This window comes from Rhipicephalus microplus, unplaced genomic scaffold (genome assembly GCF_043290135.1).
Source record: "Rhipicephalus microplus isolate Deutch F79 unplaced genomic scaffold, USDA_Rmic scaffold_52, whole genome shotgun sequence".
Lineage (NCBI taxonomy): Eukaryota > Metazoa > Arthropoda > Arachnida > Ixodida > Ixodidae > Rhipicephalus > Rhipicephalus microplus.
Genome location: NW_027464625.1, coordinates 1,005,974 through 1,033,082, shown reverse-complemented (window position 1 = coordinate 1,033,082; position 27,109 = coordinate 1,005,974). Strand labels below are relative to the sequence as shown.

General features: G+C 44.2%; 1 long non-coding RNA gene across 1 annotated transcript; it reads right to left on the bottom strand.

The window, feature by feature from the left end:
* Positions 1-4,997: 4,997 nt before the first annotated feature.
* LOC142788284 (uncharacterized) lies at positions 4,998-10,521 on the bottom strand. Its single transcript, XR_012889322.1, has 2 exons — positions 10,366-10,521; positions 4,998-5,449 (listed from the first exon to the last, which is right to left on the bottom strand). It is a non-coding gene; the product is annotated as an uncharacterized LOC142788284 (long non-coding RNA).
* Between the last annotated feature and the right edge of the window lie 16,588 nt (positions 10,522-27,109).

Genomic DNA, 27,109 nt, shown 5'->3' with positions numbered 1-27,109 from the left:
AATGCGTCCCTTCAGTGAAACGCGAGTGGTGTGACCGATTCCGGAAGCAGCGACGTTGTGTTAGAAATCAGAAGGAGAAAAGTAATTTCATTGCGTCTTTTTCGGGGTATAAAAATAATATAAACGATTATGAATAGGCCGTTTGTCTGACGTTTGCATTTTGCCAAGATTATAAATTATAATGAACTGACGTGCACGTCATGTCTACTGCTGGTGTTCATTTCTCTTTTACTCTTTCTATCTCTTTAGTTAAGTCGATGCATACGTGTGCATACAAATCGCACAGACGTCTGCTATATTGTTGCTTGTGTTCAGGGTGTCTGACAGGCTAGAGCCAAGAAAGGTGACATAACTGTGTTCTATAAGCACATCTGCCTATAAAAAAAGTGCTACGGACGGCGACCGATGGCATCCATGAATGCACGGAGGCACATAGCGAGTCTTCGCTTCCAGCTGGCCGGCTCTCTGTATAACGACGTGCGAACAAAGACTTTCCGTTCCCGTCCGAGCTGTCACCAACGATATTTCACAACTGAGTCATTTGTCACGCGGCCGCGAAATCGAATGCGTACGCGAGGTCATTTCGATCTCTTTTTCTCCGCACCATAATGACTTGCTTGTCCCTCAGATACTGCATACAATTCGGCCTTTTTTATTCCTTAGTGCAGTCTTCATGTTCTCGTCTGTCTCTTCTTTGCATCGCTTTTTTTCTTTGCCTTTGTAGATATTTTACGAATACAATTCATAAAAAGATGATCAGCATCTCTGAAATCGCACGTATTGACGTAATGTCTGCATTTCACAACTTCCCTTTTTTTTTTAATCGACCTTCTTTGGGACAGACGTTAGCCATTCGTATTGTTGCTAGCGTGCCCATCGTCTGCCAAACGAAGATTCAGTCACGACGTGCAACACAAATTGATTCTATCCGGGCTCAAATAATCTTTGCAAATTAAGTGCACAGAACTACACGCATTTCAATAGAATAAGTCATCTAATGGAAGTTTTACTATGAGTTCGCCAGAAGTAAGTGTCCTTAGAGCACCTATGAGAGTCGCACAGTTTCGATGCATATATTAAGTTTGGAACAATGTTCATCTCCAAACTATCCTAGGAGAAACGTTATGCCATTTTCGGAAAAGACAACCTTTAAATGACAACCTGAAGAGACATGATGCCTGAAGTTCGTCGAGGTGATCCTTTGAAATCTTAGCAGCGTAGTAAGCCCACTGGAAAAACATTAGTGCCTACAAACGTTTACAAAACAACAATCATCATCATTAGAAGGTATGTGGCACAGACATTCAACCAATTTATACTCAGCTCTGGTCCCCTAAACATCAAGGAAGCAACAGATGGCCGGCAAATACCAAATAAGACTTCTAGACAGACGTGACCAGGGATTGAGAAAATCTTTAATGAATCGTTGGGACTCAACCAGAGATAAACATCACGGCTGCAAGTTTCAGCTTTGCTGAACTATCTAGATGGAGTGCCGCAGTGGTATGTACAGTGAAAGAATACTAGTAGCGCTTTTCATTGGGCTAGCAGGAGCGGTTCTAACTACACTCAAAGTGCTCTTGCCGGTTGCGGCGCCTCCCAGTGGTCGGGCAGAAGTAGAGGCGCTGTGTTTCATTGGTCGAGGAGGAGCACTTTTTCGACGTCGAGGGCAGCCTAGAGCAGTTTTTGGTGCTCCTCCGCCAACGGTGAAGTAAAGAGAGCGCGGAGAAATTCTCGCGGCCTTTCGCACGTCACTTCTGGTTTTATGTCTATGTAGGCGCGGAAACTAGCGCTCGGAGAAGGCGAGCGTGCGGCACGACCATGGGCATAACTGATTATGTCAGCAAAGAGGGCGCGGTAATAAATTGGCCACTTGACACCTGACATCAATAGATAAATATGTGGGATTTAACGTACCAAAACCTTCATATGATTATCAGAGACGCAGTAGTGGAGGGCTCCGGAAGTTTTGACCACCTGGGGTTCTTAACCATGCCCCCAAATCTGAGCACATAGAGCATTTCAGAAATGCTGTAAGTTTAATTTTCGGTTAAACTCACTGCTTTTGGCCCATTTGGTATTCTTCTTGGTATTTTCTGTCGGGCAGCTGAGTGCTGTGCATGTTTGACGTTTCCGATAGTTTTTGTGACCTTAAAGTCTGGTTTTCATTCAGACAAGAAGAGAAGAGGAAACTCTTATTTGATCCTTGGATAATCTATGAGGAGAGTTAGTGTGTCATGCCACGCCTGTCATGTATACATACATTGCAATACTTATGGCTCAATGTTAGTTAGACCCCCGATAGTTGGATGAAATTATTTTTTCTGACACCGCATTCGAAAAAGCGGCCAGAAAAAAATAATTTGCGGAAACGTCTTCTCTGCATAACCAAAATATAAAAAAGAGCATGGCTGATTCCATGCGTAATAAAAAAATGGAGACTAATGAAGCCAAGAACCACAAAGAAGGCGATTGTGTCATAGCTTTCATTAAAAATAAAAAGAACCATTCACAAAACCTTATGGCCCCAACCAACACTGCCAAGGTGATTGAACGTCGAAGTTGTAAACGACACCCAGGATGATCACACCCCACTGCCACGTCACTTGAAGTGTTTTCCGCATTAGAATTGTACAAAAGTGGGATTGACGTATAACCTCCTCTGAGAACGATTGCCTAGAAAGCCGTCTATTTTGCATAGGTAATGTATGTTTCGTCGCACATGACCGTCTGACTCGACATGTTCATAGCCATGACGTATCGGTTTGGGTAATAAAATCCGTCTATGTCCATCGGCGTCTAGACCATGTGTTCGTCTATCTAACGTTCGTTCAGCAGACATTCGAAAATCTGTGGGTTGAATCGAATGTTGCACTTGTCGAGAAGAACGTCTGATAAATCTAGAATATGGTGAATGAGTTCTGGTGAAGAGTCTTTCCGGTTAAACACCCTGGCTTCCCTCTTTCTGTTTGCTTCTTCATCCTTTACTGTCAGTTACAGCGGGAGTGACAGATTTTGTTCCAATTGCACTTCAATTGCAGTTGTAGTTGCGAAATGGTGCAGCATTACAGAAGGCAAGACCGCTTGCTCAATTGCTTGCTCCTGTGACAAACTGCGTTCATGTACTTTTCATGTTTTCATAGTAATGAAACTGTTACGCCATCACAAAGCGAATGTCGCAAAAGTGGTCATAAGCGAGAGAGACAAAGAAGATATTATCATATTAAAACCTCATATACTTCTAAAGTTTATTGTCCAGAATGGGGAAAGCTGTGATGCGTCTCTCTGTGCTTCAAGAAGCTCACTTACATTTGCCAGTGGTACGATCGAAGAGAAGCGGTGGCTCTTCAGCAACAATTGATGAATACGCTTTCGTCACGCACCATGGATCAAAACGACCTCAATGTACAAATGCGCAGATGAAGACAGCTGTCTGCCAGAAAGGAATCATTCAGCTCTTCCGATTAGACTGTTCTTGCGCATGTATATCATTACTTCCCCGCCCAAGACAACCACCTCTACACTCATATATAAGGGCGTGTGCCCTCTATATAATTCAGCTCGTGAATGTATTTGAGAGTATTCGGGTTGTGGGATGAGTGGAGTTAGTATTGAGGTTTACTTTCTAGTAACAACCATGTATCATGGAACTTTTGCGGTAGTGAGGAGACGACTGGGCACATTGTATGCCATTTCCCTTCCTACCACACTCAATGACATACTCGGCGAGCCGAACTCGACCGTCTTGATGCAATATTGCTGTCGAAAATGAGGATGCTAGGACATTAGCCCATGGTTTCGCCTATGCACAAAGCCACGAAAACCACGTTGAACATGCTACTTGAAGGTGATTAGTGACTTCACGAGCGTCTGTGAAATGTGAACGCGAGTTCATGACGTGTGTGTTCACACTAACTGTTCATTTCTTCTTTTCTTTCACTTGCTCTTTCTTCTCTGTTTTATTGATTTCCACTATCCGTTACCCTGACGCATGGGGTAGCCAACCAAGTCGAAGCTAGTTTAATTTTTCTGCATATTAGAGCACCGATTACTTTTCGGTAGCTGTCCTGACACTTAAAGCTTACTTTCACTATATCTTTAAGATACGCTATATATGACTTCGCATCAGTAAGAAAAAAAAAAACTAAGGCAGCATATCACTAGTAGTACTATTTCGGTAGCTGTCCTGACACTTAATGCTTACTTTCACAATATGTTTAAGATACGTTATATATGACTTCGCATCAGTAAAAAAAAACAAACTAAGGTAGCATATCACTAGTAGTACCAGGCATGAAGGAATTATGGAGCTGGCCAGCCTTGGCTTTTCTTTTGGTTCTTTGTCCCTTTTTGTCAATCTTGTATGCATTTTCCCACGTCTTTTAGTTACACTTATTTTTTATTTTGTTTACTTATTTATTGTACTTATGTTTGGATTTTTTGCTCTTTTGCTCTTTTTGCTCTTGATGTTTGGATCTCATGCTCTTTCAGTTTTTCATTACTTTGCTTTTCTTTGTATTTCTTTCCATATCACGCGCACTTTTTCACTAATATTTAATAACGACGATGTTTCCATACCTCCCGCTTCCTCTTTATCATAAAAAACACCTGAGACGGCCAGCGAAATATGTCCTAGGTTAAAGGCGCAAGATTCTCTTTGCCCTTTCGACAAAAAAAAAAACGTTGTATGCTTAAATTACACTTCGAGATCTTGCATGTGACTCCTTGGCTTCGTTCAAGAGAAATTTTCGTGCCGTCCATAAACTGTCCTCGCTGTGATGTGTCCGAAGCTATTGAACACTGCCTGATAAACTGCCGAGATTCCATCGTTCTTTCTGATGTGCTCAAGCGAGCACTTCAGCAAGACATTGTGCTGAATTGATATCTCGTACGTGCAATATATTTTGTCAGCAAGTTGTAATGACGTACCATTTGCCATGTTTATTTTCAACGCATAGTCTGTAGAAGACACCCGTGTCACAGAGCAACGCAGAGTATATACTTGTCTCAAGAGTTTATTTACTTAATTAGAATGGTCACACAGCTAAGAGATGTACAGGTCAGTCCACCATTACAGGGAACACGCGAGCATGTGGCCTGCGCTCTGCGGCGGCTGTATGCAGCACCATCAGCCGAAAGCTAAGGAAAACTTGTTCGCTTTCGGAATCATCTATTGCCAGCCAAGATAAGCATTCATGGCCGGTTGTCTAGCGCTGCTAGATTACACTCCCTCGCCGCTCGCGCAACTTGCGATGTTGGACAATGCCTGCAGCTTGCGCCTTGCTCGCACACCACGTTCAACTTTTTAGGGGTCAAGCTCCTTAAGCCGTAGGTCGTGCGTCCACGGTGTATGTAGTAGTCGTCGTCGTAGTAGTAGTAGTCAGTGGCCATCTCCACGGCTGGACTAGAGGAGCGGCACGCACATACTCTATTGAATGGAGGAGGAAACCTGCGCACGTTAATCATAAATAAAAATAAAGATAGTTGTTTCTGATGAACTAACCTACAGAGACGAGTATCGGTGACATAATCTCCAATAAAATTTGCCTTGAGTCTGATGCTTACTAAAAATAAAAACTAGTAACAGAACTTACTTTGAGCACTATCTGACCAGAAAAGGTTGCCACGTTAAACTCGCTGGGCGTCCCCTCCTTGGTTTTAGCAAAGTACAGTGATGTTGGGCTGCATTACGATGAACTAGCGGCGTCGAAAGGTAGGAACTTGACACGAAGCGCAGGCCGTAAAAAGTGTGCGTGTGCCACTCCTCTAGCCCGGCCGTGCCACCTCTCGTTTAGTCCTTGGAGTTTCCGCTGGATGGCGGTACTTCTTTATGTAGAATTAAAAATGAAAAGTTGAGAGATGGTGGTACTTGGAGTATTTACTAGATGGACGGACGGATGGAAAGACGTACAGATGATGGACGGAAGGACAGACAGATGCACGAACAGACGCATCGACGGACGGACGCAAGGACGAACGCAGGGACGGAAGGTTGGATGCACGGACGGTCACACAGACGGACGCACGGAAGTAAGAACAGACGGACGGAGGCGCAGACGGACTGACGGACGCTTCGCCTCACTCATCATCATGCACTCCGTAAATATGCTGTGATTTTTAGGCAGAAGACGACGCACTGCAGGCATCGCCCTTTGCGCGAGCGGAGAGGGAGAGTAATTTAGCAGCGCTTGATTACCGGTCATGACTCGTTATCTTGTTTGGCTATAGATGACGCCGAACGCGAACGCCTTTTCTTCAATTGTCGGTCGATGGTGCTGTTTGCAGCCGTCGCAGAGCGCAGGCCACGCTCTCGCGTGTTCCCTCTAACAGTGAACCGACCTGTACTTATGCGTAGGAGCAAGTGAAAATTCAGCCAAACTGGTATATCGCATTGGTGAGGTGTTTATTTTTATCAATATTCTAGTGTACAATGGAAAAAGGTCGTTACTTGATGCATTTGCCCTAGAAATGATCGCGAATTCTTTAGCTCTACGAGTTCGCCATTGGTTCGCGACAGGAGCAGGGTGGTCGTATTAGTGACCTCTCTGTATTGAACGGCTTTCAGGTGCCCTGTCTAGGTTAAATAAACACCATAAAACAAAGTACCTGGATATGTGAGTAGTTTGCAATGCTCGTCTTATGATTGTGGGAAAGCTGGATCAAGTTCCACCTCATCAGAAATTTTGTTTTTTCGCCTGGGAATATTTGAAAAATTTATTGAAGACTTTATCAAACCTTTGTTAAATATTTTATCTCTTTCCTTTCCATTTATTTTTTACTCGCTCTTTTTTTTTCTACCTGCGCTCCTTCCCTCTCTCATCAGTTTTTCCAGACCACACCGGACATATCAGTGCACATATTCAGGGAGAGAACTAAGATTACGAAGAGAATTAAGGAAGTTCGTGCCGGTTCATGATCACCGTTTCTGTTCACCAGTCACGGACCAGTGCTCGGTTTGAAGAGCTCCCCTGTTACAAAAAGCAGAAGGCCTTTAGCTATTGAAGTGACTCTCTGGAGATACGTGCGGGGTCACTTCAAACATTTCAGTCGAGTTCGAAGATGTCAATAACGGTCACCACAGCTGTTTGTAACGCAGGTCATTAAGCGAAAGAACACGTCAAAGAAGAAGTCCCAAATGCCACAGAAGAATGGTAGTTTAGTCTAGCGACAACATTCGACAACCATAGGCGTGCGCAGGGTCCTTAATTAGGATCGAATATTGCGCAACCTCCCCACCTCATCTGCCCCTCATCCCCCCCTCCTCTCACTCCAGTGCTTTTGACAACAGCCTGTCTAGTAAAAGTGATAGCTGGGTGAGCTGTTATGTATTCGTATATTAACGTTTTTTAGCGCGCACGGAAGAATCTTTCTTGTCCTTGTCTTTTGTCTCTAGTCCTTGACATTTCGGAGGTAAAAGTGAATGGTTTTTTTTTATTGCAGCGTTAGTCGTCCTCGACCGCCAATGTCGTCAAACACCGTGTGGCCATCCCATAATCTTAAGGATTAACCAATACCAATGACGTGACAGGTTCTATTGAGAACAAGTTTAGGGCAGACTTGCCACCCACTTGTATGACTATGGGGGGTGGGGGGCAGGACTGACCCTTCTCTTTAACTTTCCACGCCAGAACCTCCCTCCCTCGCGCTCCCTTTCCCTAAATGCATTGCATGCCTTTGTTGACAACGTTGCATCGAGAACATCACCTTCACTTGCGATTAGCCCGTCTTGATGGACTTGAGAATGACGGCACGAGAGCCTTGAAGACAGCGTGTGGACTTAGACATGTCTTTATAATTTCAGTTAAGGTGTGTACCTGCACGGCCCCTACCATTTTTTATGTGTCAATTATGGTGCGGTACAGTTCTCATATGCAGCACTTTTTATGCCATGGAAGAAAAAAAATTTGTGAAATTAAGCCGCATGGGGGAAATGTTTGCTATTAACTGAGTCACTAGTATTAGGGTGCCGTAGGGTTTTGTGCATCTGAAACACGATATTTATCAGACGCAACGAAAACACCTGCGGCATAATACAGCAGAGTAAACACGACCTAAAGATACATATCGAAACAACGGGGGCGTCAATGCCGGCCAAAAATGTTTCTTCGCCTCCCAGAGTCACGAACATTACTCGCGACAATCAGGTGTTCCTTCACCTGTACCCTACGTTACCTGTCACTGAAGCATCCTGTCATTTTTGTGCGACAGTTTAGCCAGGCGCATCGCTATTGTTTTTTTTTTTTGTGTGTGTTTCTACAGTTCAGTAGCGTTTGCTCTTTGCCCCGAAACACTTCAACATACAGCATTCTCTTTTCCTTTTTGGTTTCTTACGTCCTCGCTATTTTCTATGCCTACTTTCCATCAAGAATCCTTCCGATGCGAATCGCGAAAGCGGCCATCATAGAGTTTCTCAAAATTATCCAGAGGTAAGTGTGGTACCGGCCACCGCCTATGCGAATTTCTTAAAAGGCGATGTTGGAGCGCTGGGTATGACGATATATGTGACTGCGAGGCTTGTGTTGGCTGGTGTTGAGCGAAGCTTCGGCTCAAAAGCGAATATGTCTGCGTAAACAAAGATTCTCTAAAACACACTGTTTATAAGCGGATCTTATTCACGCGCATTATATTCTGAAATAAAGGTCCATTCACCTTGACGGCACAACCAAACGGCGAAGGAAGGAAACAGACGACATAAACGTGGCGGAAAGAACACTCGCTTTGTCATCTGCCTGCCAAGTTTAGCGGCCGTTAGTGACTTCTTACGCTTCGTAAAAATGTACATCAACGTAGAAGGTTCTAGTGTCAAATAAAGCGCGTTTCTGTGCAATGACAAAAAATAAATAGCTTATTACGTGCTCTTTTAGTAAGAAATCAATCCCTTTAACGTGAATCCAGACGCGTCCTCGAGGTACACAAATCCGAGTCGAGTTCGGAGCTTACATATCCCGTCATTCCCTTTCATCCAGCAGCTCACTAGCGCCAGATTTTGCTCTAGGTATGATTGTGAGAAACTATGGCAGCCATGCTGCCTATTTCACTTTTCCTTAACCAAGACATATAGACACCTTCACTCACTCGTTTAAGCATGCTCCATTTTTTTCTCTTCTTTTGTTTTTGTAATGCTCTCGTAATTTCTGCAGGCGCAGCTGCCAGCGCATCGCCGCCATCGCTGCTCGCGTGTCTCCCCAAAGCCGCCGTGTAGCGGACGGGACAGCGGCGCTGTTGGCTCTCGCGGCTCGTCGAGCGAAATTAGCCTCGTAAATTTGTCGCCATCCTCGCCGCTCGTTTTGTCCTTGCGTGCACCGAGCACTCGTGAGCACGGGTAAGGGAAAGAAAAATGGCCGACCACCCGCACGACAAGTCAGCGCGCGCATCGCTCAGACAAAACAGGCACGAACATGGCGAGCTACCCGGGAAAGGAGAGCGCGAGCATGGCGTAGCTCGTCGACACCACGGTATCACCGAGCCTCTATGCCTGGCAAGAATTTCATTTCGAACCTTTTTTATTTTTTTGCGTAGAAGAGCAAGGAGCACACTTCTCTTTTTCCTTGACTCAGCGCGCCGTTTTGTGAACATTGCCTCGCATTTTTTTTCGGTTCATTTTTCTTTAAAATCGAACGATTTATCTGGTTGCGCTAAGACCGATCACGTAAGTTGTGACTTCGCTGGGGATGTATGCCTTGGATTTTTTTTGTTTTCCGTGTTTCGAAAGAGAATAGCCGTTAACATTGATTTGGTAAGAAAGGATATCATGCAAAGCAACACGCATTTGAGCTCATTGCTGGCTTTATTGCGATGTAGCTCAGTGCAAGGAATGACGAATAATTTATGACTGCGAAATAATATCTCCAATCTCACGCGGTAAACCAACTTCTCTGGGCTACTCTAGTCTCGAATAAAATGACCACACACAATGAAAAATGCCGGCATATTTCGGTGTGGTGGGTGTCGCACCGGGAATCGCGTGCTCATCAGCAAACACCTGAAGTGTTTTGGCTGATGATTTCTTTCGCTACGTGCCTAAGCCTTGAAGGTAAGAATAAACATAAACCACAGCGCACGCGTCGGTCACTTAAGGTATGTAACATATCGCAGCGAAACCGTGTTCGTTAAGAATTCAGCATATACTGCATTTGGAACTGCATTGGTGTGCGTAAACATCCTTACTTGCTCATCTGTTCCATTCGATGTTGCTGTCTTCGCTTTACTTGACGATGCCACGTGTTCAGATCAGCAACGGGCCAAACGCTTTCGCATTGTACTGTTAACGTGAAGCGCAAGTACTAACAGACAGTGAACAGTTTAATATAACAGTGAACAGTTCAACGTAAACCGAATAGTCTGCAAGAAAGTTTTGCCACTTACGCATACTCCTCCGTCCCTCAGTTCTCCCGTTTCCGACGTAGTCAGTGGTCCAGCTGTCTTCAGCGCTCCACGCCACCATCATTCACTTGCGAATGTCTCTCGCCTAGATGGCAGCGCAACACTCCGAGCACGTACCAGCTACGGACCGCACCCCAAATGGAGCTATGCTGGCCGTCACTTCAGCGGACGTGTTTGCCACGTGGATACCGACGTCACTGGCATAAACGGTACACACATGTTCACCTTCTGCAATTGTGCACGCCTAACCCAGCGACTAACAATCTGTTTCTGAACAAGCGGGCCAAGTAAATTGAACGAGCACGATTGCGTCCTTATCTCATGCACGGCACCTACGTTGACCCGCCGTCATCGTTGACGTTACCAAAGGCTCGGCTCTTGTGCTAGCATTGCCATACAGCCGATGTGGCTGGCATTACGTATGCTTTTTCTTAAAGGGCCCTCAAACTAACCGAGTTCAAAGGCAAAACAGCAGCTTCTTTCTCGCCCTCACTACCCTTTCTATAAGCGCCATCTCCTCGTCGCCACTCATATATGCATAAAACACGTTCACAAAGCGTTCAGCCATGTCGGGATTTGGCGCTTTTCGGCTACACGCAACTATTTATCCTTGCGCAGTCGCACACGCAGCAAGCGATGTGAAATCAGTTTATTGCCTACAATAGTCACGCGTACGATAGTGGCGTTTCTTCTTTTCGATATGCCCGGCTTCTGGGTGTTTTTTGTTCAGCTAATGTCGTCGGCTGCTTGATAGGCTAACTGTTGCTTTGGTAATTCTTAGTGAACCGGTGACCAGTTCTGCAACACCCATCGTGGCGCATACCCGCTTTCAAAATGAACCGTGACTACATGACACACTGTGACGACAGTATACAATGAGAAACCTGGCCACTAAGGTTCTCACCTTCTTCACTTCGTTCCAAACAAAAAACTATCATCATCATAAACAGGTATGAGCCAAGAAATTGAGTAAATTGCACTACTAAAGAAGTAACAGCTTTGCTGCAAGTACGAAGCAATGAAAGCGTACAACAAATTTGAAAGGTCACGCGAAGCATGGCAAGCAGATCGAAACGTGCACCGCGTTTCTCACGCGCAAATGTTGCACGAAACGTACTCAAAGGTACAAGATGAACGCGAATGAGCATCTCAGTTGTTACTTCGCTGTGCTGAAAAGCACGCTCTTTTCGCAAACGGAGACTGTGGAACGATTGCAGTCACCTTTGTGCGCCCGGTAACTGCAACACATTTTTTTCCCGGTGGAAGCTTATAGGCATACGATTGTCCCCACCGTGAGATAAGCGAGAGCACGCGTGAACGTCTTCTCTGCGCGGGGCAAAGTACGCGTGGGAGATGAGAGCCCGCGCCGACGCTTCGTGGTGATCTGGCGACGCGCGCTCATTGCGCCATCTCGCTGGTAATTCTGAAAACACAAAAATTTCCCTAAGATGCCCCTTGGCAGCGGTAAGTGGTAAACACAAATAGCTTGCCGTTTGAACGTTGAAGAATGTGCTCCTTCGTGGCTCAGTGGATAACACTTCGCACCCACAATTCAGAGGTCGGAAGTTCCATTCCGCGCGCCGGAGTCTTCTTCTGGATAATTTTTTTTCTTTCTTGCGTTTTCATATATATAGATAAGTACAGATAAATGGTGATTCATGACGACGCCGACGTTGACCCCTGTGGCGAAATCCAGCCGAGGGAGTCCATAAAGTCGCTAGCGTAATAAAATGAAGGAGGCAACCAGCTCCCACAATCCTACAACTTCCACCTTCCGCGAAAAAGGTAGAAGGTAACATCTATCCCATCGCTGACAACGGCCAGCTGAAGACGCCAAGTACGTACAACGACAAAGTACTAGCGAACAGGAAAGGCAATGGCGACAAGTCCTCGAGGCGATGAAAGTCCTACGTCAGTTACAACTTGCCCGCGTCGTGTCTGTGACAGTGTGTGGTCTAACTAGAACTTATCAGCGCTAAGAATCAACGCGGAAACTAGCTGGCATTCCCCAGCTCAAGAATAGCAACGGCATGAGAGCACCCTATAAACAACCTGCATCACTTTTTTTTCTTTTCTTTTTCGCGCGTCTATTTCGTCTTCGCTTTATTTCCCATTTTTATTCTCCATTCTCTCTTCTTTTAGTACAGGGTAGCAATTTCTGGCTAACCTCCCTGCCTTTCCCTCGTTTTGTTTTCTCTCTCTATATCTTGCTAACACTAAGAAACAACCTCGAATCAACCAGATTAATCCTTAGAATCGTCAAGTTTCTCTGTTTCAAGGCTTGCTTATAGGTTACTGCAAACTCCACCATTTTTTTTTTCGCTGTGCTTTCTTGTGATAATTTCAATGATAGTTGCTGTAGTTTAACGTCCCAAAACAACCATACCAATATGAGAGATGCCATAATGGAGAGGTACGCAAATTTCGACCTCTTATAGGGTTTTTCAACGTGCTCCTAAATCGAAGTAGACGGGCCTCAACCGCTTTAGACTCCATCGAAAACGCGGCCACCGCGCCAGAGATTACATCTCACGACCTGTGGATGAACAGTCGACCACTAAAGTCACTTGACCACTGCGACGGCTTGTGAAAAAAGTTTCGTCTGTTGCACCACCTCTGGCCACTTCCAGTGCTCTTATGTCATGGGTAAATTTGACAAAACTGCAATTCTCAGTAAAAAGAAATAGAACTTCCCGAGTTTGAGCACGATCGAGAAAAACCATGTCGACGCCAATCAGTCAAGAGTATGTAGCTTTGCTCGCCGCAGCACGTGCCAGTTCTCATGACATAGCCAGCCATCTAGTCTGCAATCTGTGAATAAATCACAGCTCTACAAACCCAGAGAAATTGATGATGTCTTGGTTTTCATGGCAATGTCTGCAACAGACGTCGAGAAAGTAGACTCGTTGCGTTGTTCCTCCTATTGTCGGCTCACGTGTTAACAAGTGCTGAGCAGTCAAAAAAACAATCAGGTGCGAGCAACTTTTCCTGTGAGTCACATTACTCAGAAGTATTCAATGCTTCCTTTTTTAGCCTTTTTTGCCTTACTACTATGTGAATGAAAGGAAGAGAAAAGTGCCGCCCATAACTGTCTATTCTTACGATGACACCTCCACAGGTGTGCACGGGGATGGGTAGTGGAATTAAAGGGCATAGGTAAGGAAAGAATGAAGGGAGAAGAAAGTAAACAAAAGTAATCGACTGTGTTTTTTGCCTTAGCAATGAATAATTTATTCCACGCGATAGCATTACAACCTTCGTTTCACAGAAATTCTGATGTCGGCATCGTCTGTGATCGAAAACTCAACACAGACGCAAATAAATAACGGTAGAGAATATTTGGTCCAACTAAGAGTCGAACCCGGGTATTGCAGCACTCAGAGGTTCAGCTCCAGAGCCCGGCGAGGGCTCAAAATTGCCTTGCGAAGAACGCTATAAGAATGTTAGGTAGTGGGAGGGGTTTTTTTCATGCACGTAATACTGCGTGGGCAGGATCGTAGAATTGCACCAGCCGTCGGAACATGTGAACTTTGCAACTAGCGGTTGATTTAAAAGCTACTTACCTGTAAAAGGGTGCAGGTGCACGTGTCGCCTTACGGATGCTTGCTGTTTTTATACATCGCCTATCTGTAAAAGGAAGAAATACGGTGTAGCGGGCACTTCCCAACTGCACGCACCGTAGACATTTCAATGTGGTTTGAAAAGCCTGTGTTGCTCGCACAAGCATTGCTTCTTGCGACATGGTTTAAAGGGCCCCCAAACACCGTGACTTCCAAGGGGATAAAGTAGTTTCTTTCTCGCCTTCACCACCCTCCCTCTAAGCAATGTCTCTTGTTTGCAACTCATTCCTTGGTAAAACACGCAAAATGCTAGCGTTAAGCATTAAGCCAGTAAGAATTTCACACTTTTGACTACATGCTGCATTCTCTGGTTGCGCAGTCACAAATGCAGAAGACGAAGTGAAAACGCTTTATCTCACACGATAGTCAAGCGATACGAGGCAGAACGTGCATGCGACTGCAAGGCAAAGCGGAGTACGAAACCATTCCCGACCCATATATCTCGTATATTGATAAATCCAGAGATTATATCATACTGGCGTCACGTGAACAAACTGCTGACGTTACCAATTGTACCGCGAGGTGGATCGCCGGGAGCGAATGAAACGCTCTTTTTAGGAGTGAAGCTCCTAAAGCCGTGTGCTTGTTTATGCACGTTTGTGACCAGTTCGTAACTACCTAGTTGTATGTCTCACTCAGCAGGTGGCGCTAGTGTGAGTGACAGACAGATGGATGAATGGACTCACGGATGAAAGCAAGAATGAAAGGACGGCACGGACAGATAAACAGACGGACAGAAGCACGGACGGACAGATGGACGCTTCGTGCCACTCATCATCATTCACTCTGTGGATATCCTGTGATTTTTTTTATTTTAAGAGGCAGTTTAGGGGCCTATTAGGCCGACGCACACGAGGCCCAATTATGCAATTACGTTCTAATCTCGAATGTGAAGCTCAAGCATCCCTCAAATTTTAGATGAGTTCAGCCCACTTTTCTGTAAAAGGTATTTCACCAACCGTCCGCTTTCGGGGGTCATTTCAGAGGCTAGCACTGCTTTACACGCAAGGCGTTATATCGGGCATGCGTCTCAGGCCGCTGTTGCTGTTTCGTGAGGCCTGTGGCACGTATGCATTGAGAGTAATCGATCAAGAAAAGGGCAGACAGCGCCAATCGAATGCAAGGTACAGCATAAGAATAAATATAAAAAATGACAGGAAGGTTAGCCAGGACTCTGCCCGGTAGGTTACATCGCCCTGGGAAAGGGAAAGAAAAGTCGGAGAGGAAGAGAGGCAAGTCACAGTCACAGCCAACGGAAGTTTCTTGTTTGACGTTTAAGTTCTGACTAATTTACATGGTTTATCGAAAAAAATACGTGGTATGCCATGGTTTCCGATGCGGAATGGTGTTCTTCATAGAGTGATGAACAACTAAGACTCGACGCCACTGCGTGTCTACAACGCATACATTATCTTCAGTGACGGCCGCTTATATCACGAAGAAACACAATGCGCTCTACCCGGAAAACACGTTGCAGACGCATTCACCTTTGCTGCGCAATATTCACGACATCGATTGAAACTCCTTCTTTGCAAACTCAAAATTATTCGCGTTGCATGATCGTTGTAGATAAATTGAGCCCGGTAAACTATGTACATATATTTTTTATCACTGAAAAGCGCCGAAAAGGCGCCACAACGGCTTCCCAGCACTGGTGGGACTCACACAACCTTTTTTTTTTCGTGCCAGTCTAGGTTGACAGCTTCGCATCTGGCAAGCGTCACTGAGCCGAGCTCGGCTTCGATGCGCTTCCTCATTGCGAGCCATGTCACGAAGGGGGCACTACCACGTGTGCCGCGCAGGAGGGCATTATTTATGACCTTCAATATTCGTCACGTATTCGCGAATAACGTAACTCCACGTGTACCGTGCCAGTCGATGTCGCGGCTGCCAAAGTCTGGAATATAAGAAAGAAAGAAACAAACAAACAATGAAAAAAAGGCAGAAGCAGAAGAACTAATGGAGAGAAAGGAAACACACATCTATGAACAGAATTATAAGAATCGTAGTTCATAGCCAATAAAGACGCAACGCAATGGTTACAATGACGGCAGCGTGGATGGCCGTTTAAGGCGTCGTTCACTGTTCGAAGTGCAGAATCGACGTCTTTAATTTGTTACTTTCGTGCTACGATTGTGTCAAATTCTCCACACGTTTTTGCTTTATTGACGTGTCTCTGCTGCCGTGTAGCTTAAAAAAACAATTGGTGTTTGTAATTTCTATGCAAATGCGTCTCCCAAAATAAGTACCGACTGCGCACTCAGTGATAGTGAAATCGATGGGTACGATCATAGCAGCGGCGTCAAATCACAGGTTTTCCTTTCATGGTGAGAGTTGCCAGAAAATGTTTAATAGGAAGTTCGCGCGCTCGTATAACTGTTGTGAGCCATGTCATTTAACATATTAGAGGTGAAGCTGTTCGACTAATGAAACAAATAAACACGCTTACAATGAAAAACTAGCGAATTCGACCTCGTGAATCGATTTGAAGTATAGGTGCAATACTTCACGGCATCTAAATAAAACGCACTATACACCACATACGATTCTAAAAACCCCTTAATAATGTCCTATACCAGGTGCCTAATGGAATACCTTTAGTGTTTTGATATTGTCGCGTGGTTGTGATATTGAAGGGCACAGTTGGTGGTTTTAAAATGACACTTTTTCATTTGCTCAAACTTTTGCCCGAGGAATGCAGTGAGGCTACAGGCGATTCGCACTGTGCACTGAGAACGGTGAACTGAGCGTCGGCCGTCGATGAAGTGATCTGCGGCAAGGTGCGTCGGCACTTATACATGGGCCATAAAACATTTCAGCGTTATTGTTGGCAGCTGCGTTTTTCAAGCATAAACTCGGTTCACGTTTGTGCGCTTAAGTTTATCCGTTGATCTTCAAAGAAATTGGAAGCTCTCAGATATTCTGGAGCGTTTCAAGAAAATATCGACACGTGCTAAGGGCTAATAACATAAAACGTGAGAAAGGAGCACGGCGACACATAGTACTTGAGGTGCACTCAAGTTAACATGTATACTGTGCTTATCCGAAGCTCTACCTTGACGCTTGTATGCCACTCGGCTGTTGTATGAAATCAGGTGTAAACGTACTCATATAAAAACAAAGTAAGCATTATTGAACTTAGCGCTGTGATTATATTGCTTATTTACCATCCATTGAAACGAGTCCACAGTTACCCGAGGACCAGTGCAAGTATTCGCCACGTGTGGATATTAGGAGAATTGTTCAGGACCACGTAAAAACTCACTTTCATTAGAAGGTCTTGAACTACTCCACACTGTAAAGAATTCACACAATTTGCTATACACTGGAGGGAACTCTGGCGCTAGTTTCTATGGGAGCTGCCACGCACGGCGCTTCAGCAAGCATCGGAATGATGGATACAACACGGATTTGTCTAATCTTCGTACTTCTGGCTCCGTTTGCGTACGCGTGGCTTGGAGCTGGTTAGTCACGGAACATAAATCAGCAAATGTTTAGCGGTTGCACTTCACCACCTTAATCTATTAGGTTTTACCATTTCAAATCGGGCCACAAAGTTCCAAAAGGTTTGTTCTTTTCTTCAAAACACAGCAATAAACGTAGTCACAAGTGTGATTCCCGCAAGTACGACGACTAGGAAAATCCGTGTACTTCCCATCATTTCCATGGTCGCTGAATGATCGCACATCGTTAGAGTTCTCTCTAGATAACATTAAGAAACTCTATGAAAGAGTAGAACGCATCAGTGCGTTCTTGTGTGCTTGGCGTGGAAGTTTTTTTTTTATTCTGGCTTTGTGCTAGACTGCCTTTCTTTTCCAAGCATGGGTACACTCAGCGGTTAAAAACTCACCTGGTTCTTGACGCGTTCGCCTAAGATAACTCGGAAAGCTAAAGCCATCATCTTCTTCTTCTCGTTCGACGTATTCATCCACCTACGGCCCCGACCGAAATCTTTCTGTACCTCACCCGGTTTTTCCCTGCGTTCATGGTCAAAACGAGATGTGAGAACGGTCTAGCTAACATTCCACGGTGACCTGAACAGCGCATGATACAAAGGAATGACAAGGAACCGACGGGGACTGGGGCTGACTTCCAACTGAAATGTATTAACATTAACATGAAAAACTAAACCCAGATAGCAAACAAGACACGTTACCTTGTTTCATCCGGAATGATCCGCTAGATGTACTCCGGCTGCTTTGCTTGATGTCTTTTCGCGTTTTCCTGTTGTTTATTGCTTCTTTTTTCCGACTTTCGGTTATCTTTCAAAGTATGCAGTCATGTGCGAATGAATGAGCGGTGATCACGTGTTATCTTGTTTTCCATGTTCCTGTTAACAAACTTCAGCTGCAATTCAGCGCTAATCCTCGTCGGTTCCTTGTCCTCGTGTGTCCCGCACACTGCTCACGTCTCCAAGATTGGCCCACATCTAATAAAGCGACAATAGCAGGAGACGACGTCATCGTACAACGTCACGTTATGATTGCGTCACAAAATGTGACTATCTCTGAAGTAATCATATCGTGATGTTTTGAATCACCAGCGTTGACGCCACCGACGCTTAATTTTCGCGTTTAATGATACATCTCACGATTTCGCCTGATTGGTACACCGAACCACTTAAAATAAGGCTGACCATCTCGCCCCTAGGGAAGCGCGCCGGCGAAGGACACGCAGCTGCCCTGCCCAGCCGCAGTGGTCTAGTGGCTAAGCTACTCGGCTGCTGACCGGCAGGTCGCGGGATCGAATCCCGGCTGCGGCGGCTGCACTTCCGATGGGGGCAGAAATGTTGTAGGCCCATGTGCTCAGATTTGGGTGCATGTTAAAGAACCACAGGTGGTCGAAATTTCCGAAGCCCTCCACTATACGGCGTTTCTCATATTCATATGGTGGTTTTGGGACGTTAAACCCCACATATCAATCAATCACACAGCTAACCTTCCCGCGGCAACATTCTAACACCACAGTGCGTGCAAAAACTCAGAGCAGCTACTTGTAGAGTGGAATGTGCCGCAGCAGCAGTGTGTGGTATACTGCTGCGGCTGACCTATGCGTTTGTGCTTTACGTACCGCAAAGCGGGTAACGGCTACGCCAGCGAAAACAAATTCTACCGCTACAGGTAAGCCTGGAACATTGCAGGAGCTCTTCCGTTGCTCATGCTTGCTGCTGTCACCTTGCATACTCGGGCAGCATGCCTGTCATCGTACGTGACTGTTTAGAGCCAGAGAGAGAGAGAGAGAGAGAGAGAGTGTGTGTGTGTGTGTGTTAGAGTCTGGCTGCTTATCTGTGCTACAACACATGAGGGATTGCCGTCACACAGGGTAGGTGGTAGTTGAAACACTGCTTCTGTCGGTAATGTGTTCGCGTGAGTTGCGACTATTAGCGAAGGGTGGCTACGCATCAACAGAAGCACACTCACAGAGAGCACTTTTCATTGTTTTACATAAGAGCTACACAGTCCTAAACGAGCGAAACCCGAAACTTCATGTCACGAGTGTATGAATGTTGCGTAATCGTGTGTACGTCAATGTCTGTGTCATGCGCGTTGTGTTTCTAAAACGAAAAAGACCATTTGTACCCCGTCGATACGCCTTCGACCTAAGTCGTTTACGGCGATGGGACAATGCCGCGAAGGTTCAACCTTCGAATTGCTGCTGTTTCATTAGGAATAAACACTGTCGGCCGATTGCGCAGACGGCGCAGAGTAACATAATGTCCATTGTACCGCTAGCCATCGCTAGGTGAAGACGAACTGCATCACGAGTTGCGATGAAAGATCGCATAATCGGGCGACCTTTCGTCTGCCTAATGCTTCCCTCACGAGTATCTTGTTCATATTTGACTCATTTCAGGGCTGTAGGATCTTTTTCTTTCATCGCTTATGCTATGTTTGCCACACCAGTTCATGCGTTGCACAAGTATGAGTTATTCAACGTTTCGATCGAAATCAACGCGTGTGTGCCTGTTTTTGCGATCGTGCTCTTCATTTATGTCATCGGGTTGCCTTGTATGTGACAGCAGAGGGTCAATAACATGGAACAGCCACGTTCGCATACTAGCTATCACTGCATCTACATATACTGCATATACTCACCTTTTAGATAACAATAACTCGTACTTTGTTGTCATCGTAGTTTTACATAATAACGCATGACTTCGTGCTTCTCTAAATACTCAACATCAAAAGGCATGCCTTGCTTCATCGTTCATAGCAATATAGCCTTTATGTATGTGAAGCAACTTTTGATACCCCATACAAGTGTAGGACGCGTTGCCGAACACCACCACGGCATACTCGGCTTGAAAACAGATATTGCTTATACTCAGTCTCATGGTGTCAAGGAAGCTTGCAATATATTTTTTCAACTCGTAGTGCATAGCGTACACAATCAGTTTAGCCATGGAAAAAGTATCAACGCCCGTCGCTCTTGATTGTCTTTAGTCATACAAGCTAATATTGGTTATTTAGTGTCACTGTCTGCAGTATCGAACTGCTAGCATTGTGTAAAATATATTGGCAGTTCAACAACCTTACAAGAATAACACTCTTGGACAGAACACTGTTCATGTATTTTTATTATAGATTCTGAGCAATTATTTACAAACAACCTAGGAACCATCAACATGAAGTATAATGTAACATTGGATCCACATATCACCCTTGTTAAATGACATAATCTCAAACGATGTGTTATTTTTTTTACTCTTGAAACGTAGATGAATAAATCGACTAGAAATGATTGTAACAACATCGCACACATTTCAAGGCCATGCTCTGACACGTGGTGCCTGAGACGGTCAAAATATTTCAATTGATACACTCGTCATTCGCACATCACAAGTGGTGATTGAAAAGCTCGCAAGCGTCGCATTCATATTCCACCGTCTGCACTCTCATTTATCCCATAGTCGCTCCGTCGTCCGGAAACCAGTTTATACCACGAAAGTGTTGACAAACAGGTTTGAATGCTGCCGTTCCGCCTTTAGTTCATACCAGAATTTGCTAGACACAGAAGGAATGGCGATCACGTCCAAAAATATGGCGATACACAGCTCAAAACATCGAGAGACGTTTTATGGTTGATATAGAGTGGCTGTCAGACGTATACGGTGAGTATGGGTTGGAGGAATGGTGGCTCGTGAATTACTTGCAAGCGTAGGGGGGGGGGGGTGGCACACGCATTACTAGCTTTTGTTTCTCAGGCGCTGGTGAACAGTGCTATCTATTGAGTTTTGACTACGTCTACCAAAAACTGTTACTTTAGGTTACTCTTTAACCTCAATTAAGAGTTTTTACCCTTTAACGAACAATAGCTGTTTCATTAAACTTCTATGTTGTCGAACGCCGTTTAGCACCTCATGCAAATTGCTTTGTTATGTTTCAGCACAACACAGCGTTTAACTTTCGTTATCAAGTAGAAGTCTAAACGCGCGTTTTTTTTTCTAGATTGAGTGCACATATGTAGTGGCATTTGGAAAGGAATGAAATTTCACTGATATGTGAACTTATTTGTTAGTAGTTGTCTATTGAGTGATATCACTCAGCAAGAAATGAATATGACTTTCAATATTGTTTGTCAACAAAGTGGTCATGACATAAGATCGTACGACTGAGTTATAGTGCTAATGAAAGAAAGCGTGTTCGTCACTTCCAAGCAACCTATTCAAGTGCATTTTGAAATCTCCCTCTACTCTGTTGTTCTCAGCATGCATTACTAGTAGTGGTAGTTCCCTGCATGAAGTTTGAGAGCTATTTCACATGAACAGCACATGTCTTTATATTCAGTATATATAAAAATATATAAAATGAAAAATGGGCGACACCTGGTCATTTTCTGCAATTTACTGAATTACACCAAGATTGCCGGTTATTCGTCGCTACTCTTGGAAAATGACAGTGAAGCCTTACCTAAGCAAACACTGCACAACACATTTTCTCTAAGTGATGGATACCACACACCACACGTATAGTCACTTTAAATTATTAGTCACAACGTGAAAATGATAAAAGGGAAGCTCCAACAATTTATCTTGTTTCACTCGTATGTAGGCCAGAACTCTCCTGTCAGGATATTCATGGAAATAGCAATTACGAGTTATGAAATGAGAAAAAAAACGATACCCTCGGTAATGTTATCTTGTACCAATACAGCGTTTCCAAGTCGTTGCGCGATTCTTAATACAGTGAGCAGACACTAAGACGCAAAACATTATGAAACAGCTATCACGTTGGTGTTATAGTCACTGCTCCTTTTCTGATTCGTTACATTGCTTACCTATCTTATACGATCGAACCAGTTACTCCTTTAGGTTCTCTGTGTTTCCTCTTATATTCTTTTTTTTGTGCTCCGTCATAATCACTCACAGGGCAAGCTTCTTACGCACGTGCTCCGGTGGTTTCGACAGCACAATATACAAACGCTGCCAGCCGAGCCGGACGGGCAGGAGCTACGATACACATAGGAATTTGTCTCGGCGTGCTCTATCCGTCATCCGTTAAAGACAGCGTTTCCCTGCACAATACACGTTTTATTTTCTGTTTCTTGTTTTCGTTTTTGAATCTCGTAAACGGAAGGGATGCCATTTGTGGATTTATAAGTAGATAAGACGCATGCTTGACTACGTTCACGTAGTGCTGCAACATATAATGCAACTATGTTGTGTGTAAGTGAAGGACCGTACATAAGCTTTTGCGTAAATGCGCATAATACCAGGTATGCAAAAAAAAACTTGTTTAAAGTTACACGTAATGCGCGTCACGTCTTTGTCGAATGCTGACAGTGTAACGTTCGGATTTCTTCACCGCCAACTTAGGCGCATATGAACTTTCGTCGTCTAAGACGTTTGCCGGTTAAATGCCTGCCTTTCTTTTCCCTCCAGTTCCTTCCTCAGACAATGACACTGCCTTGTAATGCGTTTGACCTTTCTTTAAGTTATATTACGTATACAATGCATGCTTACAAGTAGTACCCACTAAAATTCTGCGAGTTCAGCTGGGGAAGGGGGCAATCAAAATGTTGTGGCCACTAAAAAAGTGAAAAGCCGCCTGTGTCTTGTGTTACGCTCGCACACTCTCCAGGCTAGTGGGAACCATTGCGAACACATAACATTGTTTTAACATCCGGTAGATTGGTTTATAGATATCTGAAGAGTTCGCAGTTTCTCTGCTTAAGAACGTAAACGTTAAACCATATTGCGACAATCTTTTCATGAAAGCAGGTTGTGCAAGTTTCTATCATCCCGATCGAACCCAATCATACTCTTTTCAGAACAAGCCCCGCTCAGTTCCAGAGCATCACGCATAATCTCTAGGCTCTCCTTTTTTTTTTCAAGTACACTTCTTCACGTAATTTCGTATCTGAGGTTTTTTTTTTTTTTTTGAGAAGTAATCCTATGCGAAAAATGAGATTTTTAAGCGTACAAAACCAGGCAAACTACCGCATCGCTTTATTATAATATCCCTTTTCTCTCTAGAGGTTCTTTTTCACTTCCGGTATCTTAGCAACGCAATTTCAAGATATAGGAAACAGGCAAGAACTTAGAAAGAAAGATGCAGTTTGGTCTTATATTATATCATATTTAGGCGATAGGAAAGAGCCCTCTGTAACATTGCCTTATCCTGTGGTGTGTGCTTTTAACGCTGAAGGCAGTTATAATATTAAGAAGCACCAATTCCCTTAACAAGAAGTTATCGCAAGCGTATTTTAACGCCTTGCTCAGTATGTAAATACAAGCATTTAGGTCACAGACCACAAAGGCAGTATGCAGGCTTTCGCAATGAACGGCCAATATTTAGGTCAAAATTTCTGCAGGGAAATGCATAGTAATCACAGCTACCTCACTGTAGAAGCTTCTGTATCGTTATGGTGAAAGTTTTTTAAACTCCTGCCAGAAAAATATTGAGTCACTTAATAAATTAGGAGGTACGCAGGGCATTCTTAACCTTTGTGCAATTTCCTTTACAAGATTTTCACAAGCTATTTCCCTTGCTCAGTTCAAATGTGCATAGCACCATGTAACTTTTGTCGCGACACATTTTGCCTAAACAAATAGTTACGTGAGATGTAAGAATGCAGGGGAAAATTCTGAGAACCAACAAACCGCTGCATAAAGAACCACGTATATAGACTGCAGCGAAAGCCAAGCAGTTAATGAAATGAGTTGCAATTTTACATCCGAAAACCAGCAGGAGATGCCGTAGAAGCTGACGCCATGAGAGACTGTAGATGAGACGACGTACAGGAGTACTCCTGAAACTTTAACCTTTCAGGGACCTTTAACGTGTGCCTAAATGCAAGCACGTTGGCCTCTGGAGTTCCGCCCCCATCGAAATGCGGCCGTTGCTGTCGGGTTTCGATCCTGCGACCTTCGAACATAGAAATGTGGCAGCGCTAACAAATGGGACACAGAAAGAGTACGGCCCAAGTAAGCGCTTGCTTGTGTCGTACTTTTTCTTTGCCACGTTCGTTCGCGCTGCCATGTCTCTACTATTAACTGATACCGACTAGCACGCGCATGGAGCGATTTGAAATTCACCTTAGAGTGACGAAACATTTAAGGGAGCCGCCTGGAAGCCACGCGTCACTGAAACGCCATGTGATTTTTCCCATTCACTAGTGCACGCAGCCTATACGTAATAAGAAATTTCCAGAAAAGTCGCGCATCTGTGAATCTGATCGTATCGAGATTGGTGATGCTATCCTGTCGACGTATTGTCTTCGGTGATACTTGAGAAAATCTGTCGACAAGCCCGCACAATTGCGCCGCGATAATTCCTCGCTGGCTAGCCCTGATCCCGAATGTGACACGTAAGACATTGGCAGGAACAAGCGTGAACGTCAACTTCTTTTCTTTTTTTTTTCAGCAAATCGGCATTTCACACACCTTCAGCCTCGAAGCCAGAAATTGTCTTTTGCCATGTTGACAAAAATTATAGATAAAATAAAGGCTCGCACTTAGCAAATCAAACGAGCGCCGCCAGTATGCACTATGGACACTTGTTCCAAGTTCTGTGGCAAAAACGTTGACCAGTAAAGCAATACGAAAGAAAACGCAACATTAACTATATGGAGTAAATACTCGCATGCTCAGAGAATACAAGATGCCTAATTTCAAGCACGAGCATACATCTGCGACTGAGTCATGTCCACTGTTTTAAACCCTCGTACTGGAGTCCGGCAGTATTCTCGCTGTTCGCTCACATTTTCCTAACAAAGAACTGCTTGTTTTTCTACCGTATATTTGTTCCGTAAGGCCCGAACATTTAATGCAGTTTCCAGAAAAGTGACGCAGTCAACAGGCGAGACTTTAATTTGCCTTACCAATTTATACCTTAAGTTGTGTACCTGTGTATTATTATTGAGCAGACAAAAAAGCTATATTGCCTTGTTCCGACATTCTTGCATTAAAGAATTGTGTATAAAACAAGAAATAGTTTTCCACAACACAAAAATATCATTAAAAAGTCACACATAATCATTTGCATAACAAGTACGCATCAAAATTACTGCAAAATTTGGAGACGTAAAACACCACATAGGTTGCAAACAAGTTAGTGCAACATATAAGTATTTTATAAACTTTGTGACAATAGTTTCATGTTAATAAGACAGCATGCTCACAAAGCTGCACGTTCTGGCATTAAAGTGAGAGCACACGTAATGATGGTTCGACATATCGGAAATCTTTTTTTCTGAGGCATTTAGCTTTTATCATATTTTTTGTGCATCTTCACATAGCCACAATGATAATGTCTGGGACATTCATCCATGGCAGGCACGTTTCTTATTGAAGCAAGCATTCAAAACATGATCAGTAGTGTGACATGTGATACATATTTGTGCGACCATGACCAGACGATGCTTACAATAACCATGTCACATGAATGAGTGCCGCGTTTCACCATGCAAATTCGCATCTTAGAATTAGCTGTTATCGTTAGCACACATGTTCTACCATCTTACCTCATATCATTACCAGTCTGTTTTATTGTTACTACACGTATCGTTATAGATTCTTGATTCGAATCAGGCAAATGTTAATAGCTCGTGCACGCGTCGTCATTTGATGCCACAAGCGTTATTCAATATCGCTCGGCCTGTCCTTTTATTTTAAGCGAATAATAGTGCGACGAAAACAGGGATGGGAAAGAAAAGACAAACTACAGCGTTGTTTCCCGTCCCTGTCTTTGTCGCGCTATTATTCGTTTAGAATGGAAGTGCACCATGTCGCTCAATTGTCTCTTTTGATGTCCTTTCATTGACATGCGTAAAATAACAGTCTTGCTATTTTTTCTCGTAAGTGAAAATACCTTGAATTTGACAGATGAAGTGGTCCTACTAATAATCTTTTTTTCATGCATACAGCGACTTCATACATCGACTTCAGCGGCTTTCTTTACATACATATATATTTTACTCACCAATGTGTATTTGACAAGCATTGCCGTGTTAGAAGGTTAAAAATGCTTGGACTGAGTCTCTTCTTTTTTAACTCTATTGCTTCTATCATGAGTGAGATATTGTCATATATATCTATCATTATGTAAGCTCCTCCGTTGTCTTCAAGCATTGTGCTGCATACTCCGCACTTTATGGACTCAGGTCTTTCTGCGTCAGCAAGCAGGGCAAGGGCAGCATAAACTTCACCCCCACACATACACACAAAAAAAGCATAACCACGGAATATTCTGCGCTCACCTCCTTTCAGTTTTGAAAATCAGACATTTGTGTTTCACTGGCGTGTTTCTGGTTGTTGTTGTTCCCGCAACCTTTAAATGCGGTGTGTCGCTGAGTAACAAGTGCTTAAGTGGCAGAAAAGGAAGCCATGGGAGCGTTTTGTTGGAGATACAGGTAATGCCGGAAAAGGGACTGTGTGTGTGGGGGGGGGGGGGGGGGCGTGTGTGGAGGTTCGCGTCTCTTAACGCTGCAGGACAAACTGGGATCGTCCGAGAGGCCCTGTCACATCTCTCCGTCAGCGTCTTCTCTGCAGTCACCGGGTTTTCGTCCCTCGCACCTCACGGGGTGGCACTGCGATCATGCTACCACGTCATCCGTCGGTTACAAGTACCTTAGCATCGAGGACAGAGCGTAAGCAAACAGGGCGA